At 40.8% G+C, this 23,496-nt stretch overlaps 1 protein-coding gene across 1 annotated transcript in view; it reads right to left on the bottom strand.

Annotated features, from left to right (window-relative positions):
* Positions 1-23,186, bottom strand: part of XIRP1 (xin actin binding repeat containing 1) — a 32,901-nt gene extending 9,715 nt beyond the window's left edge. The window contains exons 1-2 of the mRNA XM_073630017.1: positions 23,077-23,186; positions 4,180-4,232 (exon numbers count right to left, since the gene is read on the bottom strand). The gene's annotated coding sequence lies outside the window, so the exon portion shown is untranslated. The remainder of the gene's footprint in view (positions 1-4,179; positions 4,233-23,076) is intronic.
* Between the last annotated feature and the right edge of the window lie 310 nt (positions 23,187-23,496).

The raw sequence follows: 23,496 nt of genomic DNA, 5'->3' as shown, positions 1-23,496 counted from the left end.
AAAGAAGCATATGTACAGATTCCACAGGGTAATCCGACATGTGTTGTCTAACCCAGTGGTCATCAACCCTGTCCTCAGGGCCCACTAACAGGCCAGGTTTGCAAGATAACTGAAATACATCACAGGTGATATCATTTGCTGCTCAGTGATTGCAGTATTCTAGTCTGCATCTCCCCAAGGTAATACATAAAACCTGGCCTGTTAGTGGGCCCTGAGGACAGGGTTGATGACCACTGGTCTAACCACTTCATAAGAATCTACATTTATGCCTACGTAGGGAGGAGATTGGAGAAACATTGAGGCATTGCCAGCAACTGTTATTGTTTTTTGTTAACCTACCTGATCAATTGCTCCCTTGCGAGATGGTGGCTAGTCAATGGACATGAGATTCATTCTGGCCAGATTGGCATCTCTTATTTGTGAGTAACTTAAAGTGACTCTGTCATTTTTAACAAAACACTAGCTCCATCAATATGACTAATAGAAATATGTGGAAGGTGGGAGGAGGCAGCAGTACATTAACTTTACTCAATAAGAACAGTATGTAGGGTTGCCACCTGTACGGTTTTGACCCGGACAGTACTGGTTTAGGAGGCTGTGCCTGGGTTTCCCTCTGCCTCACACCCGGACACCATTTCCAGCTGACAGGGGGTACCATGGGTCCTCCTTTTACGAGCCCTAGCACACAGGGGGACCCGGACAGCAGGGGGATCGGAACGGCGGGCGGGTGGAGCAATTACAGAGCAATCAAAACATAAGGGAGAGATAGAGGCGACAGGCAGCTGCTGGTGTGGAAGTTTTTAATAAAATAAATGCTTAAAAACAATTCACTCACTCTCCACGTCAGAGCTGTAAATGTCAGTCTGTGAAGTCGGCTGTCCCATTCTCCCCTCCAATCCATGCTGCTGTTATTGCTGAATCGCTGCAGGAAGCCAAGGATACAGAGCTGTGGGGATACTGCAGTGAGCTGTCACAGCCTGGGATGCTGTGACCAATCAGAGCGTTCCGGAGGCTTAACCACGCCTCCATCATCAGAGACTGACAGTTCACATGAGTTTTCCGCGGCTCTCTGTTTCCTCCAGCGATTCAGCGATAACAGCAGCGTGGATCGGAAGGGAGAATGGGGCAGCCGACTTCACAGACTGACATATACAGCTCTGACATGGAGAGTGAGTAGATTGTTTTAAGCATTTACTTTATTAAAAACTTCCGCACCAGCTGCTGCCTGTCGCCTCTCTCTCCCTTATGTTTTGACTCCTCTGTGTTTGCCCCCCCTCCTCTTTATTTGCACCCCCTCCTCAGTAATTGTCCCCCTTCTCTGTAATTGCCCCCTTCCTCTGTATTTGCACCCCCCTCCTCTGTATTTGCACCCCCTCCTCTGTAATTGTCCCCCCTTCTCTGTAATTGCCCCCCCTCTGTATTTGCACCCCTCTCCTCTGTATTTGCACCCCCCTCCTCTGTATTTGCACCCCCCTCCTCTGTAATTGTCCCTCCTTCTCTGTAATTGCCCCCCTCTGTATTTGCACCCCTCTCCTCTGTATTTGCCCCCCTTCCTCTGTATTTGCACCCCATCCTCTGTAATTGCCCCCCTCCTCTAATTGCCCCCCTATCTCTGTAATTACCCCCTCCTCTGTATTTGCACCCCCTCCTCTGTAATTGCCCCCCTCCTCTGTATTTGCACCCCCCTCCTCTATAATTGCCCCCCCTCCTCTAATTGCCCCCCCATTCTCTATAATTGTTCCCCCTCCTCTGTAATTGCCCCCCACGCCCGCCGCTTCAAACCCCCTGCTGTCCGGGCCCCCTTGTGTGCTGGGACCCCGTGATAACCCCTATCAGCTGCCAAGGGGGTATTGGAGGAAGGAGGATTTGTGCTGGTAGGGGAAGAAGATTATTAATAGGAGGGAATGGGGATAATGGCACCCCAATCACAAAGCAAAACTTCTTTTGGGTGACAGGCATCCCACAATTCTGTTTACGTGATTTTGCCGCGATTTGTCGGGTGACAATTACGGCAAAATCGCACTGAGGTTGGGGTGCCATGCCATGCTCCGCTAAAGTGTTCAGGTTTGGCTTAAAGAAAAGGTGGCAACCCTAACAGTATGGCTTTTCAGCAGAGCAGATGAAGTGAAAGCGGCTGCTTACAGGAGCTTACAGTTTAAGCTTGTCATTAGGTTCATTTTTTGTTAAAAATCACTTAGAAGCATTAGCACACTTTTAGATATAAAGTTATCTTGATCAAAACATGTTGCAATACATACCTTTTTAGGGCTGCTGTTTAAAAAGTAACTAAACGTGCCAACCTAAAAATTTCTTGTTGCAGAACAAGAAATGTGGCTTAATTTTCAAACTTGGATTGCAGAAATGGCAGTTTGAAGTTCTTGATTGATATGTGTCACAATAATTTCTTTCTAAGGCCCCTTTCACACGATCGGACCGTTCAGGTCCACCTGTCAGTTTTGATGGCGGACCTGAACGGGCGCTCCATGTTAGCCTATGGAGCGATGGATGTCAGCGCAGACATGTCCGCTGACATCCGACCCCGTCCGATCCGCTAAAAGCAGACGGATGACCCAATGTCCAGATCCGTCGCTGGCGGATCGGATCGGATGAGATCTGATTAAAACGGACATGCTGTCCGTTTTCATCCGATCCCTCTATAGGCAGCAGCGGCGCCTGACAAGCCCCTCCCCGCTCAGTGAGCAGAGAGGGACCTGTCATCCGCCGGCTCAGTGGAGATCAACGGAGAGATCTCCTGCTGAGCCGGCGGACCGAGGCAGGCTCCGTGGAAACGGAGTCCGCCTCGTGTGAATGAGGGCTTAAGCATACTTTAGTGTTAATTTTGACATCAAATTTCGATTTAGTTTTAGTTATAGTCTTTGGACTAAAATGCCATTTTGGTTTTAGTCGTATTTAAGTCTTTTGACTAAAATGCCATTTTAGTTTTAGTCCTATTTTAGTCTGAATTGTTTTAGTTTTAGTCCTATTTTAGTTGTCTAAAATCTAATGGGTCTAGTTCAATTTTAATCCATTATTTAAGCATTTCTTTAGAATTGCCAAACTCATTATACACTCCTGGACAGTGACGGCTGGTGATTTTTTTTTGGGGGGGGCAGCAAACAACCCCCACCAGTTGATCGGCCGGTGGCATAGGGTCACAGGGACCCCCCGGGGGTCTCACAGTCGGTCATCCAGCCCCGCACTTACCCAATCTAGGTTCTGGGGCGGGCAGCGCTCCTACGGGTGACAGGCGGGTGTCTTCTCCTTCTCTGCATCACGGCGGCTTCCGCTGTGCATTTCCTCCCTCCACCTCCTAGGCGTCTAATAGAATCACCTGTCCTTTCAGCCAATCGGGTGACGGGTCTCTGGACCTGCTTCCCGATTGACCGGCAGGAGGATCAGTGTGACAATAACGAATGTTTATTTGCTATTGTCACACAATTGGGTGGGCTCGGAGAGCAATGCTCTGCGCCCCAAGCCCACCCTTTTTTGAAGGCTATTAGAGCCTCTGGCTCTAATCACATGTTTAAAAAAAACACCCCCTCCACTGGAATCCATGCGCCGGCGCCCTGCATGTAGATCAGGGGGCCAGACACGTGGATGGGGGGGGGCGGCGACCGTGCGCCCCTAATAGACGCGCCGCCACTGCTCCTGGAGTAAAAATCGAATACCATGTTATTATTTATGGTATTAAGGTTTGAACATGCACTACAGACAAGTACAACTTGAAAATATAAAAAAAAAAACTGTAAACCCTCATTTGCTGTAATGCCATTGCACATATTACCTGAATATATTACCAACATGAAATATTAAGAAAAATAATAGGGAAAGCCTTTTTCTTATTTTTTTTCTTTTAGCAGCTTAGTAGATGCCCCCTACATATTCTTATGAGGTAGTGCAGTGGTAATTTTGACGTCAAATTTCAAATTAGTTTTAGTCTTTTTTTTTTTTTTTTACTAAATGCCATTTTAGTTTTAGTCGTATTTTAGACTTTTGACTAACATACCATTTTAGATTTAGTCGTATTTTAGTCATTTCAATTGTTTTAGTTTTAGTCGTACTTAGTCGACTAAAATAGTATTAATTTAGTAGACGAAAATATTTTAGTTGACAAAATTAACACTGCTTTTCATAAAGTATAGTTATTTATTAGTTTGGATAGAAATATGTTTATCATACCTTTAAAACTCAAGAAGCGTCTATTCTGAATGTCTGGTTGTTGTCTTCTGGATCTGGAACAAAATATATAATAATGACTAAATCATACCATAAAAAATACTGAATATGTTTAGTCAAACAGCTACTAGAAGGCATGTCTTTCTGTACGCGTGAATGGCAATCAACATCCATGAACAACTGTGGCGAGCCCATAATTACAGTATCTCACAAAAGTGAGTACACCCCTCACATTTTTGTAAATATTTTATTCTATCTTTACATGTGACAACACTGAAGAAATGACACTTTGCTACAATGTAAAGTAGTGAGTGTACAGCTTGTATAACAGTGTAAATTTGCTGTCCCCTCAAAATAACTCAACACACAGCCATTAATGTCTAAACCGCTGGCAACAAAAGTGAGTACACCCCTAAGTGAAAATGTCCAAATTGGAGCATCTGTGGGGCATTCTCAAACAGAAGGTGGAGGAAGCAAGGTCTCTAACATCCACCAGCTCCGTGATGTCGTCATGGAGGGGTTGTAGAGGACTCCAGTAGCAACCTGTGAAGTTCTGGTGAACTCCATGCCCAAGAGGGTTAAGGCAGTGCTGGAAAAAATGGTGGCCACACAAAATATTGACACTTTGAGCCCAATTCGGACATTTTCACTTAGGGGTGTACACACTATTATTGCCAGTGGTTTAGACATTAATGGCTGTGTGTTGAGTTATTTTGAGAGGACAGCAAATTTACACTGTTATACAAGCTGTACACTTACTATTTTACATTGTAGCAAAGTGTCATTTCTTCAGTGTTGTCACATGAAAAGATATAATAAAATATTTACAAAAATGTGAGGGGTGTACTCACTTTTGTGAGATACTGTACCTCACAAACCAACTGGAGAGTGTATTGTATTAAAAACCTGGGGCATGATTTACAAAACGTGCGTTAAAGTATAATTTGTTTTCTTCCAATCCAAACATCTAATCATGTGCATGGGGGTTTAAGAAAATATATCTGTATTTTTTAGTGAACACAGATTCACTTCACCACATTGCACACTTTAGTAAATCTGTTTGGTATATTTAAATGGATGAGTGACATGTCCACAATTTTAAATGTAAACTCTAAAAAAGGAATGTTCTTCATTTTGCATTGATATTAACCACTTCAGCTTCCTGACCAGGCCATTTTTGTGATATTGCACTGCGTTGCTTTAACTGACAATTGTGCGGTCATGTGACACTGTACCCAAATAAAATTGATGTCCTTTTTTCCCTACAAATAGAGCTTTCTTTTGCTGGTATTTGATCACCTCTGTGGTTTTTATTTTTTGCACTATAAACAAAAAAATCAGACAGTTTTGAAAAAAAACAAAAATTTTACTTTCTGCTATAAAACACGTCCAATTAAAAAAAAAATAAAAAATTCTTCATCAATTTAGGCCAATATGTACTCTGCTACATGTTTTTGGTAAAAAAAAAACCCCAATAAGCGTATATTGATTGGTTTGCGCAAAATAGCGTCTACAAACTATGGGATAGATTTATGGACTTTTTATTTTATTTTATTGTTTTTACTAGTAATGGCGGTGATCAGCGGTTTTTAGCGAGACTGTGACATTGCGCCGGACAAATCTGACACTAAGTGACACTTTTTGGGAACTAGTGACACTAATACAGTGATCAGTGCTAAAAAAAATCACTGTCACTGTATAAATGACACTGGCAGGGAAGGGGTTAACATCAGGGCCGATCATCCTCCCTCACAGAATGGCAGTCTGCCTTGTTTACATAGGTAGACTGCCATTCTGCCTCTCCTGTGAATGATCACGTGTGGCCGGAGGCCATCACGGCTTACGGACCCGCTGATTGGCTCTCACTGTGTCCAATCACAGCGAAAACGGGGCTCTGGCAGCGCACGCACGTGCCCCAGAGCCGGTCCAGGGAATCACATACAGATACGTGATTTGCACTTATGGGCCACCCTGCCGCAGTATATGTATGTGGGGCGGTCCTTAAGCGATTAAAGCAGATAAGCTTATCTATTCACCTGAATGTACCTTTAGAATGCCAATATAATGAGCAGGTATGCATGAAGTATACAATAAAAATGCCCAAGAGAAACACATTTATTTAAATCAATGAGATAACCTTAAAGTCACAAACACATCAGATAGTTACAGCAAAACTTATAAAATGATACAAAAAAGAAAGAATTTATTGAAAAAAATTAATGCAAAGAGTAACAAGACTGCATATTAAAAGAGTGCAGTTATACTTTATTTTATTTTATTATCATAGGAAAAAATATTTCTTAATTAAACTAAAGGCAGCAGTCTGGAATCTATGGTTTTCTGCTCTTTGGGCATCCTTACTGCTCTTTTCACTGCCTTCCAAAATAAGTCAAAATTTGTAAAATACTCACTGGTTTTTGATTGCCCACAAAATCCAGCAGATGTCTTTAAAGTATGATGACAGTCCTCCTAATAAATTTGTTAATAAAAATAAAAAATTGTGATAGCTCCCTCACAGAGGGGATAGATCTGCTTTTCTTTGCTGAAAGCTTCTGTGATGCTGCTTTTCTGGAATGTCACGTATTTTCTCATCTGCAAGAGTGACATTAAGATTCCCTGTAAGAACAGTTTAGAAACTGTGGCTCTTTACAAGACAATCTTCAGTAAGCATAGCACTGCTACATAGCTAAGCTGTTCATACGCGATAGGTGCTTATGTGTTCTGTCAGTTGCATAGCACTTGGAAGTCCATAAGCGGATCAGAGCAAAGTGGGATGAATAGAGAGCAGTATTTAATATGTCAGCTCTGATACAGACAGGGAGGCTGTGATTATTGATAGATACGGAGAGAGGAAACTAGGACAAGCAATGTTCAGCTTTCTTGACTGTCCTTTCATCTCTCCCATGTATAGTTTGTCCTATTTGATGGGCTTTATTCCACCTGCTGTGCTCTGGTCCACTCAAGGACTGACAAATGCAGCACACCTAGAAAGTGACTCATTTTTTTAAGGTGTACACATTGGGGCCTACTTATTAAAGTGTTTTTACACTTCCCAGTTTTTATTAAAACTAACAGGTCAGAAAGCACAAACAGCAAAGGAACTGAATGTATACTCTTGTCCTGCAGCTTCTGTATTTTTTCTTTAAGAGTTTGGATGACCCAAAGAATCTTTGCATTCTACACTTTAAGGAGCTTCACCTACATCACTACTGTGTCCTGTAGTGACATAGAGGTTTGTGGGAAAGACCACAGAATACAACGAAGGACCCAGCTTCCAATGCACCCCAGAGTGTGTTTGATGTGAAGAGCCTGTAGCTCTATACCTGAGAGAAGGTTGGAGGAATGGGGTGCGGGACAGGTGATTATAAACAATTTTTTTTTTGCCAGTCCTGCAGGTTCCTGAAGATTATATTTATTTTATATTATATCTCTTGATGCATACATATACATATTTACACAGAAATGTACATAGAATATCATTGTAATAATTTAAACTCCTAGCGGACCCTTCATTATAACTCACACTCACAAATTTCTCTCCACCAGTCTCTCACTCTCCCATAATGGAAGCAGCCTCTCGCTTCTTTTCTCTCAGAGCAGGAATTGCAACCTTAAAGCAGAACCTTATCCTAAATGGGAAGTTTTTAACACCTCCTTACTCCCGCTCCTTCCACTTTTGAAGGTTTTTTTGGGGGAGCTAGTATCTAGTTTTGATAGGTATACGCTGCCACTTCCGCTCCAACTGTGAAACAACCAATGCCTTTCGGGGGTTAGAAAAAACTCATCAGGAATTCAGTTAAAATAAGAACCTTGAATGGACTCATTATGGGATTTTCCTGTGAGAATTTATGTACAGAAGCTAATTGCTGGATCAGGAGAGCTACTGACCACAAACTGGTGGCCTTGACTAATGCACTAACTTGAGTCCAATTAAGGTTTTTATTTTTTTTACGCATTATTGATCGTATAGAACAGTTATACATGGGTGAACATTAGGTATTGATAATTCAAGACATGTGTACACAACAATATGATTATGGACACAGTAAGAAGGAATAGCTGTGGATAGTACTTAACATTCAAAGAAAATAAATAACATACCATCCCATCTTAGGTAAGTAGAACTGAAAAAGGTTAATGGAGTTAAACAAAGTACTGAGGGTCTTATTTTAACGGAAGCCCCAATGAAGAGAACGTTTTTTTTCTGATCTCTGAAATGTGTTGGCTGTTTTTTTAGTGTAAATCGATAGATAATTTGAACTCTTTTATCCTTTGGTCTGGCATTCATTCTATTGGTGCATGTTTCTAGCTGCAGCCACTGATTAGTGTATTCTGACAGTAGCAGGTACCGCTGTCAGAATACAATATCCTGGCAGGGAGGATTCATCCATCTATTTTGTTTGTGTGGATGGAGGAATCTACTATTTGTATGTTCAACCCGCTGGCTGAAGAAAAAAATAAAAAATAAGTGTACATGGTCAGCTTTCGCTTCTTTTAAGGCTGATCCACCCATAACAGATATTTTAGATTTTAGCAGAAAAGTTAAGGTGTGTGAAAAACAAAGACCTTTTTTTGTTTTGTATAGAGGAAGTTAGAACATCCGCCAAATCCAAAATCCAAAACTTTGAGTTGTTATTAGAGCAGGAATAGAGGGGAGGATCTCCTCTCACTTCCCTTTGTGTCTATGGAACCAAAGATGCAGCACTTTAAGAAAATGCACCAAAAATGTGCAACCTAATACAAAATCTAAGCGAAACTAAATGTTAACTGCATGAAAACCGAAGGTGCACCCACGCTGTGGCCACACTGCAGTGCAGAAGTGTGAAACCAGCCTAAGCTGTAAACATTTTTTTTATACAGACATGGAGCATGCACAATGCACTGGCAATGCTGCAGAGGCTAATTGAGCCTGAATACCGTTGCCAGAGGAAAACAGGAAGAGTGAGTTACTGCCAGGAGAAACAGGTATTTTCAACTAAACGCAAACTACATAAAAGAGGCACACAGTGTTATAAAAAATTATTTTTGGGAGGTTGTAATGTGTTTTTTATATTGTAAACTAATCAACGTATCATTTTAATATTGTGGGCTTAATAATTCAGTTTATATACAAATGGAAAACATTAATCAGAAAAGCTGACAGCTCAGGGGTTGAAAAGCTTATTAAGGCTGACTTCTGAACGCACACAATTGTTCTGAAAATGATTGTAAAGTCTCTTTTTTTTTTTCTTTAAAAAAACAAACATGTTATACTTACCTCCTCTGTTGCAGTGGTTTTGCACAGAGCAACCCCGATCCTCCTCTTCCTGGGTCCCTCTTCGCTGCTCCTGGCCCCTCCCTCCTGTCGAATGCCCTCACAGCAAGCAGCTTGCTATGGGGGCACCTCAGCCAAGCTGCAGATCCCTGTGTCCATTCAGACACAGAGCTGCCATTCGGCCCTGTCCCCTCTCTTCCCTGATTGACCAACTGAATTTAAATGACAGCAGCGGGAACCAATGGCGCCGCTGCTGTGTCTCAGAAGGGAGGGAGAGTCCCAGAAGGCCGAGGAACTCGTGGACATCGCTGGAGAGAGATCGGGCTCAGGTAAGTATTAGGGGGGCTGAGGGGTGCTGCTACACACAGAAGGCTTTTATCTTAATGCATAGTATGCATTAAGATAAAAAAAACCTTCTGCCTTTACAACTCCTTTAAAACATATCCATAGCCAAAACATGTTTTTTTCTAGTTTTGGATAGAGTGGTGAGGGGTTTGAAACCCTGTCACATTGAAATGACTGTTTCTGTCTCTGCTAGGGACAATAATCCTCTTTGCTTATCCTGGTGGCCACAATCAAGCAGGAATAGAAGGTAAGTCTTCCAAAAGGAACACTTGCTTTGCTAACAACTAAGTTGTTTCTGCAGAACAGGAAGTAAAGAGAAATCTCTCCAAAGGAACAGAGATGGCAAAAAAACTGACCCGGATTTAAACTTTTTCCTATTCCAAAATGAAAAATAAAATGTTTTGGCATTAGATACACCTTAAAATTAGCATCATCCAACTCTACAATTATTTGTGCCTGTGAATTGCTGCCTTTGCTCTGATAGAATGATGGAAGTTCACATTTTAGTCATTAAAGTGACACTAAACAATAATCTTGGCTGCCAGCTTTTCAGGAAGCAGTGAGAGGACACACGCTGTGTGTGCAAGTCAATGATTCAATGCTGATTTTACTCTTGCATCTTATTTATTTATTTCAGGTACTTATATAGCCCTGTCAATTTACACAGCGCTTAACATATACATTGTACATTCCATTTTTTGGGCAACAAATGGTGGAGCTCTCTACTCATGCATGCTGGATGCTTATGTGGTCATTGTTTGCAGGAAAGCACAGACGATTTATCGAATGACAACTCAAGGCATACAACGTATTTAAAAAAGAAGTTTGAAGCAAAAGCCCCATCTCTCTAAAGGACTATTCAACACACACAAGATGGAGCCCTTAGATATTCTGTGCCTCAATGCCCCATGATAAAGATTTAGCAATAATCCTTGCTGGATTCCGTTGGAGAGAAAACCTTGATTGTCATATGAGGAACACTCCCGGGTCAGCAATTTTTTGGATAGTACCTTGATGTCGCTGGCTAGCCTTCCTGTAAGCTGGAGGAACATCTACAGAGCTCCCTGCGGGATACTTTCTGAGGTCCACATATCTCTACTGAGCCTGTTTTGACCCACCTGAATAAGGGCGGTCGCAGGCTGTCTGGTAAGCCTCCAACACTATTCATTAGGTGGTGGGCAGCACCTGCGGTGGAATATAGATCCAGGATTTCATATCGGAACACCACTGTTTTTTTGGGACTTTAATAATTTTTCAATTTTTTATCTTTCACTTATATTTATTGTCCTTCACTGTTATACAATCTACTATGTTTCATTAACTGTACACTGGTTGATATAATTTTATTAGTTGTCACTCGTAGATATCAACATTTTTTTGTATTGATATATTGAATTTACACATTTTTCATTTGAGATATATATCCAGCGCTGCACTGTTCTTTCTATATCTGCTTTCTGTGCCCTTATATCGGGGTTATAGTGTTCAGCAGCAGGATTCCTTTCACGGTTTTTATTCAGTTATTTATTTATATTAACACTTTTTCATGTATAGCATATGCACCTAGCGCGAATCTTTTTTTGTATACTATACGTTATGGACTATATGATTTATGCTAGTCTATTATATCTTCAGTGGTGACTTTTGTGTATTTTTGATTAAATTGTTTCTTACGTTGTTTTTCCCCTCCTTTTATGTTCTCTGTAAGCTTCTGAACCTTTCTTTTTTTCCCCCCACTTCTGTTGGTTTGGAATGAGTAGTGTACGTTAGTTGAGGTCAAGTGCACTACTCTATGCAGACTACAAATCCCACAGTATATCTGGGGAGCGAGCAAGAGAGGGTGACTACGTTCCTACATGGAGAACGAATGTAGCCACCCTCTAAAAAGGAAGTCAGATCACAGCAGCAAGAAGGAAAGGGAAGATCTGGAGGAGGCTGAGAACAATAGAAAGTATGTTTTTAAGTTAAGAGCACATGCTTGAGTAGATTTTTAAAACAGAGTTTTAATGCACTAATTGATGTGTTAGCCAGAAACAATTTCCATCTGTGTTTCCTCATTGTCCAGTCTGTTTATTTTAAATCATTCAGCGTGTCGTACATAAATCTCTCAAGTAGGGAATCAAATTTAGAACGGTTTCTTATCGCTATTCATAAGATAAGACTGCCAAAATAATCATCATGTGTCCTTAAAACATTCCAACTATGTGTTTTGTTGTTCTGGTTCCCACAGGAAGCTCCTGACTGGAGAAACAACAGATTTACCTCAAAACTATGCTCAGCCGGTTGGCACTGGAGATAACACCTGTTCCTTCATTGCTTCTGTGAAATATAGAACTCCAAAAATAGACTGCTGCATTGTGAGACCGTATCATTCTGCCAGACATGACTATATAGATAGAAAGAGAGCATGCAACTTCTACATTTTATGCAATGCTTTCCTTCCCAGGGCCAGAGTTGTTCTCATTTATTGTACTGTATAGCATCTCTTATTGTACACTGCTTGCAATGCTTTTTTATATGTTAATTTGTCAACACACCCGTATGACTCTGTGGCAATGTAAATGCATTGCTTCAAGTGCCTGTCAGTACAAGAGGATAGAGAACTACAAGTTCCAACCAGCATGTTCCAACCAGCATGCTAAGTGAGATGATATGTTTTGGAGTTCTACAACAGCTATACAGCTGAAGGTTTCCTATATTGTAAGACCTTCCATTAGAGTTACAACAAAATAATGTCCAGGATTGTTACCATTCTTTTATTGTGTTATTAAATATGTACTCCAAATCTTAGCTGAAACTCTAAAACTTCCATCTTTCAACGTATTCAACCAGTCCATCCGTTAAACAACCAGATAAACCTGCAGTCTGTTCTGTATTTTATGAAAATCAGTTTTTGCTACTAAGATATACAGTAAATGAATCTAATTAGTGCTGACATTAGAAAAAAAAAATATTGATTCAATTATTTACAGAAAAATCGAATACCAATTAAGTTTGTAACTGGACAATATTTGTTTGCTAAAACTAATAAATCGGTAGTATTTTTGTTTAAGTTAGTTTTTTCTTTTAATCTATCAAGTATTTCATAGACATCTAAATTGTAAAATGGTCTTGCAAACTGCCGCATACCATAGATTCAAGCTAAATTTCAAATATTAACAAAAACTCATAACATCAAAATGTATTGAAAAGTAAAAGCAATACTTAAATTAGTAAAACACTTTCTATTATTAAAATAAATCTGATTATGAAAGCTTTTTATCATTCAGAAACAAACAACTTGCAGCATTGTAATTACACCAAGCCTAGCAGGAAGAGCTGAGCATCCTGGGAGTAGTAGTAGTACTGCAGCAGGCGAGATGACATAATGTATACTATAAACCAAAATGTCTCAAATTGACACCTATTATTTCTACGCATTAAGGGATTCAAGACACAGTGAAAGGTTAATAATAATAAAGAATAGCTGTGTTGTTCTGTACAGCACACAAAGGTTAAGTAGTGGTGTGGAACATAAAAACCCACCTGTTTGCATCCATCATGGTCCTGTGTTTTTGTAGAGTGAGCAGGAACACCAACAGTGGTGCCCTGCCTGTGTCTATAATACAAAGTGCAAACTCAGCATAGCCCATCCAGACTGGGCACCCAGAACTAGTCGTCTGCAGTCACCTCCTGTAATCCCCATCCCAGAGCCTGGACACAATGCAGCCCTGCCAGCTTCATGTTGTTATTACTCTGTCTGCCCAGACATCATATTGCTCTTTTCAGTCCAATGTATTCTGTTAGAAAGCAAAGTAGACCCAACCACAGTTCTGGCTATTCATTTTGATTTGATTTTTTTATTTTTTATTTGGTAGGTATAAATATAAGACAAATTATCTAAAAAAAAAAAAAAAAAAAAAGCTAATACAGGGGTTGATTTACTAAAACTGAAGAGTGCAAAATCTAGTACAGCTGTGCATGGTAGCCAATCAGCTTCTTGTTTTTTTTTTTTTTGTCAAAGCTGGATTGAACAAGCTGAAGTTAGAAGCTGATTGGCTACAAGCACAGCTGCCATCAGCTTTTGCACTCTCCAGTTTTAGTAAATCAACTCCACAATATCTATTTATCTATCTATTTGTTCATGTTTGCATTGATCATGTTCTGTTAGTTGTTGTCTTGCAAACTATGGCTTTTGTATAAATGAAATGTGTAATCTAATTAAATAGTAAATTTCAGTTTTTTTAAGGAAGATACCAAAGAATTGAACTACCTACCCAGTTTTATCCATTGTGGACCCCAGCTGTAAAATCTCTGTGCTTGGTTCATGATTATTTAAAGTAGTATTAAACCCAAAAGCTAACATTATATTGCAGCTCAAAAACTCTAATGCCCTGTACACACGATCGGACTTTCCGACAACAAAACCATGGAATTTTGTTCGAAGGTTGTTGGCTCCAACTTGTCTTGCATACACATGGTCACACAAATGTTGGCCAACAATTACGAATGTGGGAATGTGGTGACATACAAGACGTACGACGAGCTGAGAAAAAGGAAGTTCAATAGCCAGTGCGGCTCCTTCTGCTTTATTCTGAGCATGCGTGAACTTTTGTGTGTCGAGACTTGTGTACACACGATCGGAAATACATTTGTTGGCAGAAAGTTCGACAACAAATGTTCGATGGAGCATACACACGGTTGGACTTTCAGCCAACAAGCTCACATCCAACATTTGTTGTCAGAAAATCCGATCGTGTGTACGGGGCATTAGATGTAATGGCTGCATTCATTTTCTTTCTTTTTATGTCACCTGGTTATCCAGCCAGTAAGTTTGTTGCTTTTCAAAAGAACAAGCTGTCTTGCAGATGTATAAGTTACAGGGATGAGTCAAACCATTTTCAACTAACAGTGGTGCTTACAATGATCACCTTTCATTTATTCATGCAACAGTTTTATCCCAAAGGGATACAAACTGTTTGCTTTAACTGGTTAAAGGACGTCACACGTCATTAACTCAGCCTCACCATGCCCATAATCTCAGCCTTACCGTGCCCATAATCTCAGCCTTACCGTGCCCATAATCGCAGCCTCACCGTGCCCATAATCGCAGCCTCACCGTGCCCATAATGCTGTCTCACCGTGCCCATAATGTTGTCTCATCGTGCCCATAATCGCAGCCTCACTGTGCCTATAATGGCAGCCTCACCGTGCCCATAATGCAGTCTCACCGTGCCCATAATGCAGTCTCACCGTGCCCATAATCGCAGCCTCACTGTAGTCAGTGCCTGTACCTGGATTACACAGTCTGCTGGCTTCTCCCGCTGTGTGTCTCGGAGCTGAGTGTGAAAACTTTGGCCGCGCTGTGAGAAAAGCCCCTCCCTCCTCCTAGATCAGCTCGTGTGATACACAGAACACAGAACACTGCGTCTATCACACGAGCTGATCTAGGAGGAGGGCAGTACTTTTCTTACAGCGTGGCCAAAGTTTTCACACTCAGCTCAGAGACACACAGCGGGAGATGCCTGCAGACTGTGTATGAAAGATAGTGGAGGAGGAGGGAGCGGAGCGCTGCGCTGCAGCCACAGCTTGGCCCAAAGCAGCCCCAGGGCAGGCAGCCTACCGATCAAAAAAATTTTGCTTGATCAAAAAAATTAACGATTAATCGAGGAATTCATATATATATATATATATATATATATATATATATATATATATATATACTACTGTGCAGGCCAGTCAAGTTCCTCCACCCCAGACTCTCTCATCCATGTCTTTGTGGACCTTGTTTTTTGCACGGGATTTTGGTGTGGGGCTGTGGGATCAGTTTGGGGATGGCCCCTTTCTGTTGCAACATGCCTGCAGTGTGTGCGTGTTTGTGTGCGTGCGCGCATGTGCGTGTGCGTGTGTGTGTTCTAGATACAATTAAACCTTTTGTGGATGATGCACCTTGTGCTGATTTTAAGTATATATTAAGTGCCTCTGCCACTCTCAATAGCATGCCCATAACAGCCTTCTTTAGTCTAGATAACAAATGTTGCTATGGGCAATGCAGTCACATCTACTTTCCTCCAGTTTTACAAGTCAGCCTCTCTAGATGTCTTTTGATCTGCCCTTTTATTTTCATGAATCTGAACTGAGCAATATTTAGAAGGAGAATCTCAAGTTGCAAACTGTAGAATTTATCACTCAACAAGTGTTGCTGCCAACGTGTAACCTTGTCACAATATTTGCCTGGGGTGTAATGTGCCTGGCAGTCAATGATAAATGAAGAGGCAGCCTGGACACAACCTCCCTTGCACTGAATGGAATATGTGCTCTGACAAAGGCCTCAGTAATCTCCGGCGCCTCTGCTGTGGCCTGTCTTGTGGAATTCTCATAGATGGCTAGGCACTCATAATAGCTGGATAAGAAACCAGTGTGTCAGTCTAATCTGGGAGACTTTATATTTGTCAGCCATTCATAGCCCTGCCAATTCATGGATGCACATTCTATTGTATGGATGGCTGTAAAGCACGGTGTTGTGTTACAGATGCCGGAATAGTTTACTCATTTTAAACTAATATAGAATAAATGTAGCAGTATTTCTAAAAACGTTAGAAGATCTTATAAAAATAATTCCTTTCAAATGTTTTCTCTGTTTGTGGTTTATCTATTTCTATGCTGGAAGCTCTTCAAAAAAACATTTCTAAAGCCCACCTCCAGCCAAAACTCTGCAATAAAAACCTATCAGTGTTTCCCAAATCTATCCAAAAAAGTAACTCCCAAACCTCAATCCTGATGTTGATGTCCTGTTTTGAACTCTAGAAGGTACATAGTCCTCTTGAATGTTTTCTTTTTATTTTATTAAAGAGGAGCTTTCCTATTAGTAGATTTTGCCTCTGCCTCTAAAATATTTGGAAATAGTTTTTTATTGATTTTCTGGCATAAGTACCTTTTTTTGTTAAAATTCCTGCCACTTTCAGGTCCTCATCGCTGCAGCGACATACTTCATCTCTGGTTTCCCATTGACTCCTGGGATATTGGTCTCATCAATCCCAGGAGTCAACGTGCATCCTCTGCTGTTCCCCCGCACAGTGTTGTTAACACGCATGCGTGAGATCCAGATGTGTATGCTGGGTAGCCAGCTGCACAAAATACAGGAAAAGAACAGTTGGCGGCTTCAGATGCCAGTAGCTGACATGGCTGCCACCAGCCGTTCGAGAGTACCAATTAAGGCAGGAATTTAAATATTTCACATATCATTAGTATTAATAACAATACCCAATATAGGATGAGTGATAATTAAGAAGAAAAAACGTGTTTATTTAAAATTCTTCTGGAAGACTGTAGCTCCTCTTTAACCTCCTCCTTTTCTCCAGGTATGTGCCTGCTTTTCTTATTCTGTTGCAGTAATCAGCTGTAGCTCTGAATTTATGAGTGGCACATAAGAATATACCTGTCTATACTAAGGGCATTCATCCTGAAAAAAATTTTATGCAGGGAATAATGCTTTTTTCCATTTGCCCACAGCTTACTAAGAAAATAATAGAGACAATAAACTTTAGTGCCTATAATATCAACCTTTAGTCTAATTTAACCTCATTTGAAGATGGAATGTGTATATGATATAATATAGGTGACATACTTTATGCATTGATTATCCATATCCTTATCCATGTTTGGATTCTATTATAGTGTCTCGTCAACTACCATGTACAAAGTGCGCCAGCCATGAGTTCGGAGATGTACCTGTTTCCGAGAGGGACTTTTGGGTCCTCCTTTTAGACCCTGCGCAGGCTGCAATTTGAGCTCAACAATCCATCTACCTAGGAGGACAGGAGGTATTTCGCTGCAGTATCTACTTAATTTTGAATTTATTAATTTAATATATACTTTGTGAATGTTCATTTATAACTCTTTTAATATCTTCTATAGTATTTGACCTTTGACACTCCAGTTGAAGCAGATTTTACAGTCCGGGAAACATGGTGAGTCCAAGGTTGCCTTTCTAAAACCATCAAAAAGTACCTGGATAATCCATATGTTGGGCATTATCCTTGATGTACTAATTTGAGTTGCCTTGTACGGACTATAGAGCAATAACTTGCTATTATGTCATTACATTGTTCCTTTTTAATAATATGTGATGCTTTTAATGAGTTATTTTTATAAATAAAATTAAAACTGATATCTAGAATACCATCCACAACAGATAAAAATTTCTATTCTGTGGCTCCCATACCATAAACTAAGCAGATCTGTAGACACTTGCAAGTACTGTCTCCTCCATAGTACAAGTACCTCCCTGGTCTTGCATGCATTGTTAAAGGGAATCTGTCACTTTGCTCATTCAGGTTTCTGGACTACCCTTTGCCCCACACCCACTGATACCTTTCCTGTGGACTTCTTACCTTCTATTTGCCTGCAGCATTGCTGAGTTATAAGCCCCATGTCAATCAAAGCTTACACAGGGTTAATGACTTTCCCATGTGATAGTATTTAGAAGCTTGTGTCTGACTACTGTATTCTAGGAGCAAGGGGGAGAAGGCCACAGGCTTCCCCAGACCGGGAAGTAGTGGATATACCTGAAGGCTCCAACAGATAATTGAGGAGTGGGGCAGTGCAGAGAAGGCACCAGCAGGTGGGGTTTGAGATGTTGTGTCTTGTTAAGAGAACCTGTCACTTTGTCTTTTAACAATGCTAATATAAAGCTCCTAGCTTACCTTCAAATCTGAGGGAAACAATAAAGCAAAAAGCCATCATACTCTTCTCTTGATTTATCATTTCTCATTCTATACTAAATAGGTAAATGACAAAAAACGTGAAAGGTCTGATTACACAGGAACCACAAAGACCTGCTACCTTTTTCTTGTATGATGCACAATGCAGAATGCAGAACAAGGTTTTGGAGGTACGTGTGTAATTCAGACTGTATGGAAGGAGTGGGATCTGCTTGCACTATCACCGGGGTTTGCCTGTTGGTAGATTGTTCACAGTGCAGCTCAACATATTCATCTTAATTGCAGGTGACACCACTGACTTTGGAATATTATGCAGCCTAGAAGTCAGAGAATGGCATCTGAAGCTTCTTATAAAAGTGTCTAACGTTATGATAGATTCTTTGAAGGCTGTACAAAAAGGTTTAGATGCTTGTACCATATTGCTAAATAAACCTTTCCTACAAGTAAGCATAGTTTTCTTTATAATTTCCAGAGTCCTTACAGCACATATTCTTGTTAGGCTGACAGAAATATAAGAAAATAAATAGAAATATGTTACACGACTTGTAGAGACAACTGCTGTGAAAGACTGATTGCAGCAAAAAATATCACACTATGATATATTTTAGTCTTTGCAAAATTATGTCTAACATAGGAATGTGGCTAGGGTATTCTAAGAGCCACAATGCACTGAGGTCCTCTGCAGCTGTCCTCAGGCTCCAGGATGTGGCCTCCTCAACCACTAGGCAGCTGTCCTGAGCTAGTCTTGTATTCTTTACAGAAGCATCCCAGGCATTTTAAACAGAATATTATTGGCTGGCCCCAGGGCTGTATATACCACACCCATGACCACTTCAAATACTGATGCGAAAAGAAGAACTGCTGTCCCAAAATATAATAGATGAGGATGGGGGGACCTAAAGCAGGAAGAAGAATTTCAATATTTACAAATATAGATTACTTAATAATTTAGGATATAAAGTAATAAAATAATAAAAAAAAAATACAAGTTTAGCAGTTTTGGGATGAACAATTTTCAAGATATCATGGGCTTATATATTATTATTATTATACAGGATTTTTATGGCTCCAACAGATTGCGTAGCGCTTTACAATGTTAGGGCAGACAGCACAATTGGTCTTTAGACCTCTTGCGTTGCCTGAGCTGAAGCTTTATTTTGAATTGGTATCATGGGTCCAATCAGTTAATGAAATCAAAAGCATCACTTGGATATGGGTCCCTCTGTTGCCTTTGGGGTCCACCTTCTTATTGTTAAACAGAGATCCTAATGGGTGCATATTATATTTAACCACTTGCCCGCCATATAGCAAAATGACTATATGCGGCAAGGTGGTTTCGATACCCTGACTGGAAGTCATATGACGTCGCCAGGATATCAAGTCGTATCGCGGCGATCGTTGTTGTGGTGTGTCAGTCTGACACACCACAACTCCGATCTAGCTAAAGACTCTCTGACAGAGACTCTTTACCACGTGATCAGCCGTGTCCAATCACGGCTGATCATGATGTAAACATGACAGACGTGAGTAGGGGAGAGCCAATCGGCTGCTCCTCTGACAGGGGGGTCTGTGCTGATTGATTATCAGCGCAGCCCCCCCAGGATGCCCACACTGGACCACCAGGGACGCTACCAGGACACCAGGACCACCAGGGATGTCACCACCAGGTATGCCACCCTAGACCACCAGGGATGCCAATCACTGCCCACAATGGATGCCAATCAGTGCCCGCAATGGATGACAATCAGTGCCCACAATGGGCATCACTGATTGGCAGGCATTATTGTTTGGCACTGATTGGCATTCATCAGTACCATCTATTAGTGTACATCAGTGCCACCTATCAGTGCCCATCCATGCCCATCTGTGCCACCTATCAGTGCCCATCTGTGCTGACTATCAGTGCCCATCCATGCCGCCTATCATTGCCCTTCTGTGCCACCTATCAGTGCCCATCCGTGCAGCCTTTTAGTGCCCATCAGTGCCACCTATGTGTACCCATCAGTGCTGCATATCAGTTCCACCTATCAGTGACCCATCAGTGCCGCATATTAGTACCCATCATCAGTGCCCATCAGTGCCACCTCATTGGTGCCCATCAGTGCCGCCTTATTAGTGCCCGTCAGTGCAGCCCCATCAGTGCTCATTAGTGAAGGAGAAAACATACTTATTTACAAAGTTTTGTAACAGTAACAAAAAAACATTTTTTTTTTCAAAATTCTCGGTCTTTTTTTTATTTGTTTAGCAGAAGATAAAAATCCCAGAGGTGATCAAATACCGCCAAAAGAAAGCTCTATTTGTGGGAACAAAATGATAAAAATTTAGTTTGGGCACAGTATTGTATGATCGCGCAATTGTTATTCAAAGTACGACAGCGCTGAAAGCTGAAAATTGGTCTGGGCAGGAAGGTGTATAAGTGCCCTGTGTTGAAGTGGTTAAAATTGAAAAACGCAATAAAGTGAACAGCACCAAGTATTTAAAATGGTTGTACAGCCTCAAGGTTTTTCACCTTAATGCATTCTCTGCATGGGTGCCCCCATAGAAACTGGCTTTTACGTGGGGGCACACGATGAAGGAGAGGAGCCAGGAGTGCCGGTGGGGCACCCCAGAAGAGGAGGATCGGGTCTGCTCTGTGCAAAACCTTTGCAGAGAGCAGGTAAATATAACATATTTGTTATTTTTATATAAAACAAATACAAGGGTTTACAATCACTTTAAACCCTGGTTTACATTGATGCGATTTTGCATGCGATTTGACATTATTATTATACAGGATTTATATAGTGCCAACAGTTTGCGCAGCGCTTTACAACATGGGGCAGACAGTACACTTACAATACAAATCAATACAGGAGGGATCAGAGGGCCCTGCTCGTTAGAGCTTACAATCTAGAAGGAAGAGCGATTTTGCATGCGATTTGACATGTCAAATCAGCGGCAATAGCACCATCCGAATCAGTGCGGCACTGCACCTATTCCCAAAAATAGTTTCTGTACTACTTTTGGCGATTTTGGAGTGTGATTTCCATTGATATCTGTGCAGCAACCCGCTCAGATGTTTCTAAAATCGCCCCCGAAGTCGGGACTGACATGTGGGAAGGAAATCATGCAAGTTCAGCTGAACTCACACAATTTCATTCCTGCTGTCAGTGTGAACCTGGGCTCATTCCTAAATTTACCTTCTGCAAATGCTAAATGCAAGGCTATTATGCTAACCTTCTTATTTCAATAATTGAATCACTGACCCAGAACTAAATATATTCCTGATTTGAATACTTGTTCTGGGTCAGTCATTGGCTTAGAAAAAATAACCAAGTGGGTCAGCAGGACATCCAAAAATCTAACATCCGTATAAATTGGCAAGCAATGGCAGCTCTTGTATTTCTTCAAGAAAAGTTTACTTCAAAGTGTATGTTAAGCCAATTTTTTACATTTTAGATGAGAAAGGATGGAAGGCTTGGAACCCCTGTCAGATTTGTATTGCTGTCTGTGTCCCTGCTGGATAGATTCACCCACACTATTGGTCCTTGTGACCATTGTCCCTGGTGCAAAAAGTAATGGGAAATACAAAATGTTTGAGTTGTCACAGGAACGGGGGAGGAGGAGAAATCTTCCAATGAGGAAAACTGTTCTGGTGACCACTATTTTAACTTCCTGCTTTATCTGAGAGACAGGAAGTAAAGAAAAATTTCCCGGACTGGACAAAGGCACAAAAAAACTATTCAAAACTAAAAACAATTTGTTGGCTTTACATACACTTTGATTTTCAAAAACATATCAGAACTGAAAATAGAGCTATCATATGACATAAGGATGTGATGCTACGAAGAGATTATTTCCTTGATACAGCTGATTTCCTGTGACCAATTAAAATACTAGCACCATCTCTTTGTGAGGCCTTAACAAGACATATCTCACCTAGAACAAGGGTCAGTGAGATATCTGGCTGTTGTTCCTCAAACTGTATATCAACATGACTGGTCAAAATCTTTAACTTTGACTCAGACATTACACAGATGTGGCACACACACAGTACATGGACTGTTCTATGGTGATCAAAAATTTCCATTAGGTTCACAAAAATCCTTTATGCGATAACAAGTATTACTGATATTAGTAATTCATGTCTCCAGTAGGCACAGACATGTTTTGTTTTTTTGGAGGCAGTACTCAAATCTGTCATATTGCATATATCAACACACCAAGCCCCTCTCTATCCCTTTTCTTGTTTTCTCTATCTCACACAAAGTTATCTTGAATAATTAAACTGTCCTAAGTTAAATAAGAGTAATGTAGTAATTACAGTATACGTTACAATTTCTCACTAAAAGTACAACTAAAATCAAATCATTGTTCAACACCACAGTACTCAGAGTGGAAATAGCCTAAAGAAACATTATAATTGACCAATGACCAGTATTTGCAGTACAGTGTTAATACCATCAGCTCCATTCAAATCAAACTCAAACATTGAATATAATACCAATTGTAACAAAATGCATTAAAATTCAGTATATGGATAACAGTTATAAACATGCATTCTGCTAATAAACATTCTTATTCCTTAAATCTGAAATATTGTTAATGGGTATAACTTACACAAAGAGGCAAGGTCCAGAAAGTGGTGAAAAGAAAGTCCCTAAGTAGGTTGATCAGCTCCCTGCGTCCTTGTCAGGACCTGCAACTCTGTTGCTGTGTGTCTAGCAAGTGGCAGCTGTTTTTATCAGGGCACAGAGCTATGTTGGGACGATGAACCTACACAGCTATTTTTAGGGTATTGCAAGTACTCTACTATTCTATGAGTTTGAGTCAACTATTACTCTGCTGAAACCCAAGGCGGGAGACATATCAGGTACAGATGAACAGTAAGGGACACTTAGCTCACGAGTGTTTGGAAATGAGGTCTGATGGCTGAGTCATTGTCAGACACCCTGACTGATGATGATGATGATGATGTCAGTGACTTAAAGATTTGTAGGAACACCTTAGAAGGATCTAAAAGTTATACCAAGCTGTAGG

The sequence above is a fragment of the Aquarana catesbeiana genome, linkage group LG05 (genome assembly GCF_042186555.1).
Source record: "Aquarana catesbeiana isolate 2022-GZ linkage group LG05, ASM4218655v1, whole genome shotgun sequence".
NCBI classification, from domain to species: Eukaryota; Metazoa; Chordata; class Amphibia; order Anura; family Ranidae; genus Aquarana; species Aquarana catesbeiana.
Note: the sequence above shows the minus strand (reverse complement) of the source record. Positions and strands in the feature narration are given on the sequence as shown.